General features: G+C 34.4%; 1 protein-coding gene across 1 annotated transcript in view; it reads left to right on the forward strand.

The window, feature by feature from the left end:
• LOC139527285 (zinc transporter ZIP12-like) overlaps positions 1 to 12,459 on the forward strand; it is a 34,273-nt gene that overhangs the window by 9,081 nt on the left and 12,733 nt on the right. The window contains exon 2 of the mRNA XM_071322630.1: positions 10,926 to 11,006. The gene's annotated coding sequence lies outside the window, so the exon portion shown is untranslated. The remainder of the gene's footprint in view (positions 1 to 10,925; positions 11,007 to 12,459) is intronic.

A 12,459-nucleotide genomic window follows, 5' to 3' on the forward strand; every position in this document is an offset into this window, starting at 1 on the left:
ACATCCGGGGTGTAACCATGAAATAGTTGCCACTAAAAATTGAATAATCTACAATGAAGCAATTCAGTCGTTCCCTATCCCTGATCTATTCACTGTAGCGTAATCATCTACAAAGGTCGGACCCAGGATTTTTCAAAGGAGGGGCGAAATATTAAAAACTCGCCGAGCGGAGCGATTCGAAAAATCTTTTGGGACCTTTTAAGGCTAAAAACCCTTAAATAAGTGTAAAATGCACTTCTTCAACCGGCGGTTACTTACGTGGGGCTTGTATATTTTATTGTTCCTGTAAAGTGTAAGGGTGGGACTTTTTTATGCTGTATTCTCCCTATTAATTGTCTATCATATAATGATAGTATGGATCCAAAGGCATGTACTGATATATTTGATGTGGGACTTGTCAGTAAAAAATAGACATGGAAAATTTTCGTTTGTTGTATGTTAAGTTAGAATAATCTCACAGATTTCTTGTTGTAAACAAGATCAACGTCGGGCTATTAAATGAAATTTAGAATGCGACCGACACGATTAAATAAAGACAAACAAGCAATTGTTATCCAAATGTTTAGTTGATATGTTCCACCGAACAAAAATAAGGGAAGTGAGGGGTTCCAGATCAGCCAAAGGCTTATACGAATGCAGGTTGCAGTCTTGTCTTGAAAAAGTATAATAAACTGTATTTAATATATCAATTCGCAATTTCGGCATATGAAACAGACAGTCACGTGCTGCGTGCACATTCCGGTCAGACATGCAAACCCCTGCCCCTCCAAAAAAAAAAAAATACACCCGTTTTTTAATCATCATGTTCATTTAATGCTTCATAATTCTGTTGGAAATTTTCGTTTCTAATAGCAAAAAGGGGACAAGATTATTGTTTTCAATCCAGATACGGCCAGAATTTTAATTTAAGGCAACAATCAAAGTCCGTTTAACTTTTTTGACAAACTGGTCAACTCCACCGTAGCGAATTTTATGACTTTGACAAAATCAGTTTAAATACCAGCGAAAACTATCATTATAAGTAAAGAATTGTGAGTTCACGAAGTCTAGTCTGATTAATCATTTTACAAAAAAAAGGTCCACTGAAGCAGAGAGGGGCGTACGCCTTCTACTTTCCCTCTGGATCCGTCACTGCTACATGTACATGTATTGACTGTAGCATAATTAGATCTTTCTCTTCCTTTCAATCGAACTGGAAGTAGTAAGATAGCTTGTTAGGAGATCGAAAGTTTCATCCAGAACAATTCAAATCTGGGAACAGTATATCTATATATATGCTCCTGGTAAACCAAAAACTTTAAACAGATTTCTTAAAGTTTCTTCTTCACTGTCGAGTAATAAGGAGTAGAAACTTGAAGAAATATGGTCAACTGCAATAAAAGAAAAATGTCAAATGACGAAATACTTTATCTCTCTTTTGACTGTTATCGCATGAATTAGCAAGTTTACAGTTCGACTACATGGGGGCGTCAATATCATGATTACAAAGCATTGTTGATATTTATATCATATAATCATGTTCTTGTCCAGAATGTACATGTATTGGTCATATATACTATGTGTTTCTATAATCTTAAACACAGGTAACACTAATAGATACTTTAGTATCAAAATCGAGGTACTTCGCATGTTAAAAGCATTGGTCATAATTAGCCTTAGGCCAGCCTATATTACATGTTTTGACATTCTTCGTATGTAACATTCATGGCCTACATTATGTAACACGACATATAATTAATACAGAAAAAAAAAGAATATATAATGTACTAAATGTACCAGGATAACAATATTATAAATACAGAGCTTAAATAAAACTTTTAAGAAAAAAAACTAAATATAGTATACTAATAGTACCAGGATAACCATATAAATACAGGGTTTTATTTAATCGTTGAAATATATACTTTCATACTGTGCGTATTGATATGTGTTCTTTATTCTACATTGGCTAGAAGTATAGGGAGGGTTGAGATCTCACATAGCATGTTTAACCCGTCGCATTTTTGCGCTTGTCCCAGGTCAGGAGGATCTGGTCTTTGTTAGTCTTTTATGTTTTTCGATGTAAGCTCAGTTTTATTCAGGTGCCAGCTGTTGGCCACCTCCGGGTGCGTTGAAGACCAACTTGTGGCCTTCTGCTGTTGTCTGATCTATGGTCGGGTTGCTTTCTCTTTGACATATTCCTCATTTCCATTTTCAATTTTATTTATATTTCATACTGCCAGAAGAAATACCTGTGTCAGTGGTTGTCCTTTTGTTGATGGGGTTCTGAAGAGTTTCTCGTTTCTCTATCGTTTTTATATAATACATTAGACGTTGGTTTTCCTGTTTGAATTCATTCATACCAGTAATTTCGGGGCCCTTTATAGATTGCTGTTTGTGCAAGCGAAAGCTCCGTATTGAAGGCCGCTGTTTACTTTTTACACATTGTGACTTGCATTTGGATGGAAAGTTGTCTCATTGGCACTCATACCTCAATTTCTATAAATTATACATAATTATGGAGCGTTAATTACTAAAACTTTCAAGACAGAAACAACAATACTGGTAGTGCCAGGATAACTGTATCACAAAATAATGACTTTTTTGTCGAACGTCAAACAAGCAACCATTAATCATTCTTTATTGTCAAATACACACGTGCGTTTGTCATAATATTTTATTTGTTGTCATTTCTGTTTGTCATAGACCGATTCTCATTGAAAACAAAACTATTGTTTTTTACAAGTCGGTTCTCGTTTCCATTTTATCACATTCAATTATGCTATGATTGTTTTAACTCATTACCTTTATGAAAAGATCCATCTAAGCAGCTAATAAGTTTTTGTAACATAATATATATAACCTTTCGACATTTACCTTTGCAATATGTTAATTTAACAAAAACAGGTAAATCCTTTACGACTTCCGACATCACTAAATTCTTTTATATTATATAATGAGATGACATGAAATTACGGGCCTGTGACAAAAACAAATGTTGTATTCGGAAACAACAATGATATGCACAATGCATTCGTCACAACTCGGCCAATTCCGTATCTCAATCTAACGATGTATGGAGGAAGCGGAGTCACCCGAAGTCTGCCGATTGATGCACACTGATGCTATTTTTTTCTATTTATTAAACTGACTCTCCATTGCCGAGTTAAAACAAGACATGTATCATTGTCCCGCGTAGTAATGTATTGCCGACTATATAATATGGGTCGTACGGTTATAGTTTCTTACATGAACTTTGTTTAAATGTTGGTGAATAGTTGCCTCATTAGCAACCATACACAATCTTCTTATTTGTAAATCAAATATCTGTTCCTGATATTTATAGTACACCTGTTCGCTATCTAATCCAATCCGCAGAAGGAGCCTCGGTGGCCTAGTGATCTAAGTAGACTAGTTACTACTGTTATCACTAATCCGTCGACACTGAGGTTGTGAGTTCGAACCCCGCTTAAAGGTCGGTGGTTTTTCCCCGGCACTCTGGCATCCTCCACAAATAAAATCTGGCCGCCACGAAATAGCACAAAAGCGGAGCTTAAAAGTGGCGTTAAAACACTAAAAAATCAATCCGGATAAGTTCTGGACAACTTTATCATCCGGTTGAAGCTATACGGGGCCCTGTTTCAGCAATATGTTTTAAATGCATAAAACTTTGAAAAGAAGCCTGTATAAACTATCGTTAACACTTCAAACAACACATTTTTTTGATCGTATTTTGTGTTTTAATGGATTATATTCTATCAATGTTTGTTGCTTAACTTTTCCTCCCTCAGCTCGTAACTAATGACCTTTGTTTTTTAAACACTTGCCCCATACAGGAGTTGTCCAAGTATAAAAAAAAGATGTGATGTGATTACCAGTGAGACAACTCTTTACAACACACCTAATGACATAAAAAAAAACTATGGTCATCGTACGGCCTATATTCCTCCACCGATCCCACCCCACCCCACCCCCATCCCTTTCATTAAAACGTGTTTACCATAGAATTTAAGGCACACATTCCGATCGGACGATGCCTGTCATTAATGCACCCCTTACAAAAAAAATCGGAACACACCTCTTTACCATAGTGATTTCACGATTATCTTGTCTTGACTAGGAAGCTTTCATTTTTCGTTGTACAAAAAGTATAGAAACCTTTAATACAGATCCATCTGTTTTTCTTATTGAATATGCTATTTAAAAATTACTGTACTAAGTAGGAAACTTAATAGAAATTTCTGTTTCTTGTGGGTTAAATACACTTTTACACTTATTGAAACTGGAATCTTTGATGAGTTTGATTGGACCAATACCGATCAACGTTTCGTTTGCGTACCCGACGGCATCACCAGCCAAACATTTGAAGTGTTCTGGTGTTGATGACAGCGGTATCATCCTTTTCTATACACTTACCGTTCATTAGGCGTTATAGCTTTTCTAAGCTAAGGTTTCTCCACTTTAAGTTAAGCTATACTTTGGCACAGCATTTTGTATGTTTTTAATTTTTCAATGCTGTTCAATTTTGGAATTGGTTTTGTTTTGTTTGATTCGAGCGCAATTGACGAGTCTTGTGAAAAGAAACTCAAGTCGGACGTATAAATTTTATGCCCCGTGTTCTTTTGTCTTTTTAGTTCTTACTTTATTATTACATATACTAGTATAGTAAAGTTGTAGCGTTAAGCATCATCAAGGTCGCTTACACAACCTGACATTTGTCAAAAGTTATAGCGTTTAAAATAAATTGTTTTGCTATATAAAGAACTGTGTTGTTAAGTCAACGCCCGACCTTCTTGTCAGTGATACTACTTTTAACTGTAAAAAGGTCCTACGGACTTTAAAACGCTACATATTTCTGGTTTTGAAATGTTTAATGCTTTGAAAGTTCTCGAATAAAATCTGTAGTTTAATCTTTGATACCTTAGAACTGATTTTATGATACTATGGCACTAGAGGATCTGTACTTGTTAGGATAAATCTGCAATCAGTACTCACACAAGTTTTATACAACACTGAATATTTATGAATGCTGTTGAACGTCTGTCGTAATATATAATACATTTTTAATAATACATGTACTAAGAAGTGATAATATATTGTGCCGTAAACCGGGTATTGCAAAAATCATATTTCATAGTCTTGTAAATAACCAAATAGGACGATTGAAATTCGCCGTTTCAGAATCTAATGCATCCTGGGTAACGTGACGTTGTTTTCATTTTTGGGTACGAACAGTGAAATTACCCATGATGCTTTAGATTCTGAAATGGCCAATTGGAATAATTTTTTAAAGTAATAAAAGCATACAAGTAAGTTGAAGATGGGAGTAATAATACTGAGGAGTTGAATCAGTGCAAATAATAAATTGATTGGAAATAAGAAAATGTGGAATGAGTGCCAATGAGATAAACTCCATCCAAGTCACAAAGTGTAAAGAAGTAAACAATTATAGGTCAAAGTATGGTCTTCAACGCGGATCCTTGGCTTAAACAGAACAACAAGTTATAAAGGACCCCAAAAATTAATAGTGTAAAATAAATTCAAACAGGAAAACCAACGGTCTTATCTATATTTAAATACGAGAAACGAGAAACACTGATGAATAGCATGACCATACAACAACCACAGAACAACAGGTTCCCTGAAAAAGGAAAATATTTTAAAACGCGTTATTAAAAGTTTCATTTATTATTCTGACTGTTCGTCTATAGGATGAAGATATGTGATTTTAAGGACGTTTACTGCTCTTTGTATTGGTTTTTTTTTATTGGTCTTTGTTTGTTTTTCAGATGGCAATTTTAAATGAAGGAAACATAGAGAGAAGCGTTTCCCGCAAAATTTCAAAGGCTTATCTATACATGTACTATTAAACGAGAAGACCTCATTTTGTGTGTCGCTTCTTATCCTTCTACAATAAATGAATCATCATGCCTCTGTGTGTTCTTCAAGTAACATGCATAGTCGCATTTGTCATCCATTCTTATGATTATTCAGTTTGAGTTATTATGGAGAAAAACGACAAAATAGGTGTCCGGATATTGTTTCCGTAATCAGACTGACTTTTAGTCATAGATAAGACTTCCGGTTTTAAACATGCACAAGAACAACCAATCGTATGATAGATTACAAAAATGAAAAATAAAAAGGCCAATCAGAGCGTTCTCCATATGATGGTTTTTAGATCGCAAGAACCAAAACTATTATACCTCCTTAGAGACAATTATGTTTTCGCGTTTATCCACTATAATATACAGAGACTCTCTGTATTCTGTCTATTTTTTTCTGAAATAGTTACTATCTAAGGGGTCATACCAGTTGCATATATATTGAAATAAGTAAAACATATGTGGAAACAAGAATGTGTCAATAGTATACGGATGCCACATCGGCACTATCATTTACTATGTTTAGTGGACCGTGAAATGGGGTAAAATCTCTTATTTGGCATTAAAATTAGAAAGATCATATCATAGGGAACATATTTACTAAGTTTTGAGTTGGTTGGACTTCAACTTCATCAAAAACTACCTCGACAAAAACTTTAACCTGAAGCTGGACAGTCGAACGGACGAACGAACAAACGAACGAACAGATTAGAAAACATAATTCCCATAAATGGGGCATAAAAATTTATTGTTCAAAGTGAAAGTAGTGATTTGGCCAAAATGAAAATAGGGTACTACTAGAGATTAGACGGAGACAGGACTTATTCGGGACGTCGAGATCGGGTGTTTTTAAGCTCGGGATTTCGGGATTGATCTCTATGGGATGCGGGAATATTTTTTTTTTTTAATTTCGTGATGTCGTGATATGAATTTCGTTGAAATACGCACCTCGGGATATCATGTTTTTACGCCAGGAATTTCGGAATCAGGGCCCCTCAGACCACCCCTCAAATGAGCCTTAGTCATTTATACGATATTCCAATCCTACCATTGGCATGTTAATAGGGCTCTCAAAAGGAAAAGCACTGATGGATTGTCCTAGAACATGTAGAAGCACATTTTATTAGAATAATAATGGTCTATAAGCAGTTTCATTTATTTCATGTTGAAGCGGTGCAAATTTTAAAATTTAATTTGACTTTTACCAAAAAATGCATTGTAGCACAGGGGAAGAATAATTGTGGTAGAAGGCCAGAAACACGGGAAAAAAATGAATTTAACGGAAACTCAAAGGAAACACATAACGGACTTTGGAAAAAAGGGAGAGAGCTTTTGATACCTTATATGAAATTCTCCAGTCATAATATCTTTTACAAAAAATCATCCTACAACAGTTTACAAGCTGTTTATGCCCGCGATTTCGCGGGTGTGTTCTAGTATCCCTAAAATAAGTACACGGACCATATTTTTTTCCTGCTATTTTAGTTCCTTTATTTATATAGTTACATACTATCAATTTACAACAGTGTTTTAAATAGCCTGTTATTTTGAAAAATAGTAGCAAACATCCTTAAAACGAATAAAGATGTTTGCAATCATCCATTTTAGGATACAAATATAAGTATACTTATAAAAACCTCAAGTTTCGAGGTTGGTCTAAATAATCTCAGGCAAACGTTTGTTTTAATGATGTCGATGATATTTACACATTTCGCGGAATTTCGTTTCTTTTTACTCTAGTACACATTGTGTGTGGTTTAGTTACATTGTCGGTTATCTAAATATTGCTTAGGAATCAACCATTTCACTCCAGGGTGTTCTGTTTTTAGCTCACCTGGCCCGAAGGGCCAAGTGAGCTTTTCCCATCACTTTGCGTCCGGCGTCCGTCGTCCGTCGTCCGTCGTCCGTCGTCGTCCGTCGTCGTTAACTTTTACAAAAATCTTCTCTGAAACTACTGGGCCAAATTAAACCAAACGTGGCCACAATCATCATTGGGGTATCTAGTTTAAAAAATATGTGGCGTGACCCGGCCAACCAACCAAGATGGCCGCCATGGCTAAAAATAGAACATAGGGGTAAAATGCAGTTTTTGGCTTATAACTCAAAAACCAAAGCATTTAGAGCAAATCTGACGGGGTAAAATTCTTAATCAGGTCAAGATCTATCTGCCCTGAAATTTTCAGATGAATCGGACAACCTGTTGTTGGGTTGCTGCCCCTGAATTGATAATTTTAAGGAAATTTTGCTGTTTTTGGTTATTATCTTGAATATTATTATAGATAGAGATAAACTGTAAACAGCAATAATGTTCAGCAAAGTAAGATTTACATTCAAGTCAACGTGACCGAAATGGTCAGTTGACCCCTTTAGGAGTTATTGCCCTTTTTAGTCCATTTTTAACCATTTTTCGTAAATCTTAGTTATATTTTACAAAAATCTTCTCCTCTGAAACTACTGGGACAAATAAATCCAAACTTGGCCACAATCATCATTGGGGTATCTAGTTTAAAAAATGTGTGGCGTGACCCGGCCAACCAACCAAGATGGCCACCATGGCTAAAAATATATCATAGGGGTAAAATGCAGTTTTTGGCTTATAACTCAAAAAGCAAAGCATTTAGAGCAAATCTGACATGGGGTAAATTTGTTTACAGGTCAAGATCTATTTGCCCTGAAATTGTCAGATGAATCGAACAGCCCGTTGTTGGGTTGCTGCCCCTGAATTGATAATTTTAAGGAAATGTTGCTGTTTTTGGTTATTTTTTTTAATATTATTATAGATAGAGATAAACTGTAAACAGCAATAATGTTCAGCAAAGTAAGATCGACAAATAAGTCAGCATGACCAAAATGGTCAGTTGACCACTTTAGGAGTTATAGTCAATTTTTAACCATTTTTCGTAAATCTTAGTAATCTTTTAGAAAAATCTTCTTCTCTGAATCTACTGGGCCAAATTTAACTAAACTTGGCCATAATCATCATTGGGGTATCTAGTTTAAAAAATGTGTCCGGTGATCCTGCCAACCAACCGAGATGGCCGCCATGGCTAAAAATAGAACATGGGGGTAAAATGCAGTTTTTGGCTTATAACTCAAAAACCAAAGCATTAAGAGCAAATCTGACAGGAAGTAAAATTGTTGATCAGGTCAAGATCTATCTGCCCTGGAATTTTCAGATGAATCGGATAATCGGTTGTTAGGTTGCTGCCCCTGAATTGGTAATTTTGAGGAAATTTTGCTGTTTTTTTTGTTATCTTGAATATTATTATAGATAGAGATAAACTGTAAACAGCAATAATGTACAGCAAAGTAAGAACTAAAAATAAGTCACTGTGACCAAAATAGTCAATTGACCCCCCTAAGGAGTTATTGCCCTTCATAGTCAATTTTTAACAATTTTCTTAAAATTTGAAGATTTTCAATAACATTTTCCACAGAAAGTACTGTTATAGATAGAGATAATTGTAAGCAGCAATAATGTTTAGTAAAGTAAGATCTACAAACACATCACCATCACCAAAACACAATTTTGTCATGAATCCATCTGTGTCCATTGTTTAATATTCACATAGACCAAGGTGAGCGACACAGGCTCTTTAGAGCCTCTAGTTTGTCTGAGTCACAATTAACACTATAAAGTAAAGGGGAAATCTGGATAAAGAAATTCCTCAATTTGGGAATCAGAATATGTTGGGTTTTTTTTATGAAAATACCATACCCCCCTCTATCCCTTACTAAACAACATAGCTGTCAGATTTTAAATTCTTAAATTTAGAGTACATATATGTGTTTTAGAAGGAATATGTGGTCGTTTCCATTGACCAATCCATGTCTGTTTTTATGCATTAAATTTTCACACTTTTAAACACAAAGATAAAAACATTCATGCATGACTCATTAAACAGACTTCAAGTTGTTCAACCTTTTTATCTAAGGGTGTTACCATTTGATTTTTTATGGGATGTTGGGGGGGGGGATTGAAATTTGACAAGATGGCATGACAGGATTTTTTTTCATTAGAAAAAAGGATGAAGCACTTGGCAAACATAAATGCAGGATGATAATTTATTTTTAAAAAAAGTTAGAATTATTTTTTAAAAGAAGGCAGTACCGTAAAGAGTGAAAATAAAAAGGTAGGACAGAGATTACAACTAAAAAAATTGCAGGAAAAAAATGTACATCATAACGCGCCACCCCCACCCCTACCCCAACAATCCAATGGTGGCTCCCTAAAAACGACACATACTCATTAAACATTTAGTTTGAACCACATATAGATATATGACATACGTATGACTTATCTTTAGTACTTTACATTCCTAATAAAGATTTAAAAGAAAATCTTGAACAAGTGAATATAACACTTTATAAATATTAGGCGCACCTAGCGGAGCTTTTCTGGGTTTATCTTCATTAGGAACATTCAAAGCTGACTGTTGGAAACCATAATATGTATGTTAAAAATTTGCCCTGCATTTCTTTTTTTGTTGTTGTAATATCTGTACTGCCTTTTTGTTTTTTAACTCTATTCGGTCCTGACTTCTTTTTACATAAATTGTCAAGCTTTTTTTTTTTTGTTTTTTGGCAAAGTTGCTCATCCTGGCCTCACGATCATAAAACTTTTGAGCAAGATTTTTGTTATCAGACTCGAGAATCAACCAATCAAAATACAGGATTTAGTGTTTCGAGCATGATTTGTATGCTCCAAGCACTGAGCAAAGTTTTATGACTTCAACCCCAGTCCTCTTTTACTTGAAACTCCTGTCATTCCTTGTTTTCAAATTCCATCATACCCTCCCCACCCCTATAAAGATCAAATGAAAGCTTCTTAATACACTAGACGAGTGTTTCTTGTAATTCTAATTTGTTACCTGTTCGTTTTGTAATTGATGATCTTACAAGTTAAATTCATCTTCATTTAACTTTTGCCCTTTCATATTTTGATATTCTAACATTTTACCTACATACCTGTCACATTCTTAACCTTGTAAAGTATATATCAAAACATAAATCAAATTAATCATACATAGTTTGTTTAGTATTATTACATATTAATTCCAGATGGCTCTGATTGGTGATGTTTAATGTGAATATAATGTTATGCTGCATGAACTATTTGGATTATCAGAAGATATTTGATTGGTAAGACTATAGAACTTCTATGTAAATGTGACACGATAGTATTTCATGGTCCATAAGGGATAATGATAGCCTTTTTAGAATTTTCACCACTTTCTAACACTGCAAAAAAATCTACATTCACAGTTAACTGTTTTTCAAATGGTTTTGAATGTGTATCATGACCGTTTACTTTTTGTGCTATTTTTAAAAATCTAAGGCCACTTCATAATTTTCTACACCTGATTCATCCCTCAGTTTTGGAAAGTTTGTTCACTTGATACTCTACCTTTTGTCCAATCACACTGTTCAGATACTTTCATTGACTTAGGTACACAAAGAGCAACCTAAATTCTGGAATGCAAATACTACCGTGCTACCTAAATGCTCGCACACTTGTACGTCGATAAAATAAAAAAAAATATACTTGGTACAAGAATTTATACATCAAAATAATAACATACCTCTTAAGCATTTAACCTCAACCATGGTACAAATATGGAAAGGAATTTTATGTAATTAAACCAGAAAACACCGAGAGAAAATCAAAAACGGAAATTTCCTAATCAAATGGAAAAATCAAAAGCTCAGACAAATTAAACGTATAGATAACAACTATCTTATTCCTGACTTGGTACATGCATTTTCTTGTGTAGAAAATGGAATTAGTACTTCTATGTAAATGCTCGCACACTTGAATGTCGATAAAATATGAAAATATAACTGGAAGAGGAATTGATACATCAAAATAATAACATATCTCACAAGCAATTAATCTCAACCATGGTTCAAATATGGACAGAAATTTTATGTCATTAAACCAGAAACACACAGATTTTAAATTTCGAACAATCACACAAAAAAGTAAAATTATAAAAATACCGAGCTCCAAGGTAAATTTAAACCGGAAAATCGCCAATCAAATGGCAAAGTCAAAAGCTTAATATAAGCACATCAAACGAATAAATAACAACTGTCATATTCCTGACTTGGAACAGGTATTTTCTTATGTAGAAAATGGTAAATTAAGCCAGGTTTTACAGCTAACCAAACCTCTGATTTGTATGTCAGTCGCATAAAATAACATTATTTTGACACCGATGTGTGACCAAAACAAACGAACATAAAAGGTAAAAATGTCTAAATAGTGGTACAACTGTCCACAAGTTTTGTAATCAATTCACCTTTATTGATATATGAACTTTCACTAACTTATTCACTTATACATGTTATTCTCTGAAGCAGAAATTATTTTAGTTATATTAGATTAAAGACATAATATGTAAAAAGTAAAATCACAAAAATACTGAACTTCGAGGAAAATTCAAAAACGGGAAGTCCCTAACCAAATGGCAAAATGAAATGACAAAACACATCAAACGAATGGACAGCAACTATCCTATTCCTTACTTGGTCCAGGCAATTTCAAATATAGAAAATGGTGGATTGAACCTGGTTTTATAGCGCTAAACCTCAC

Source organism: Mytilus edulis, chromosome 6 (assembly GCF_963676685.1).
Source record: "Mytilus edulis chromosome 6, xbMytEdul2.2, whole genome shotgun sequence".
Classification (NCBI taxonomy): Eukaryota; Metazoa; Mollusca; class Bivalvia; order Mytilida; family Mytilidae; genus Mytilus; species Mytilus edulis.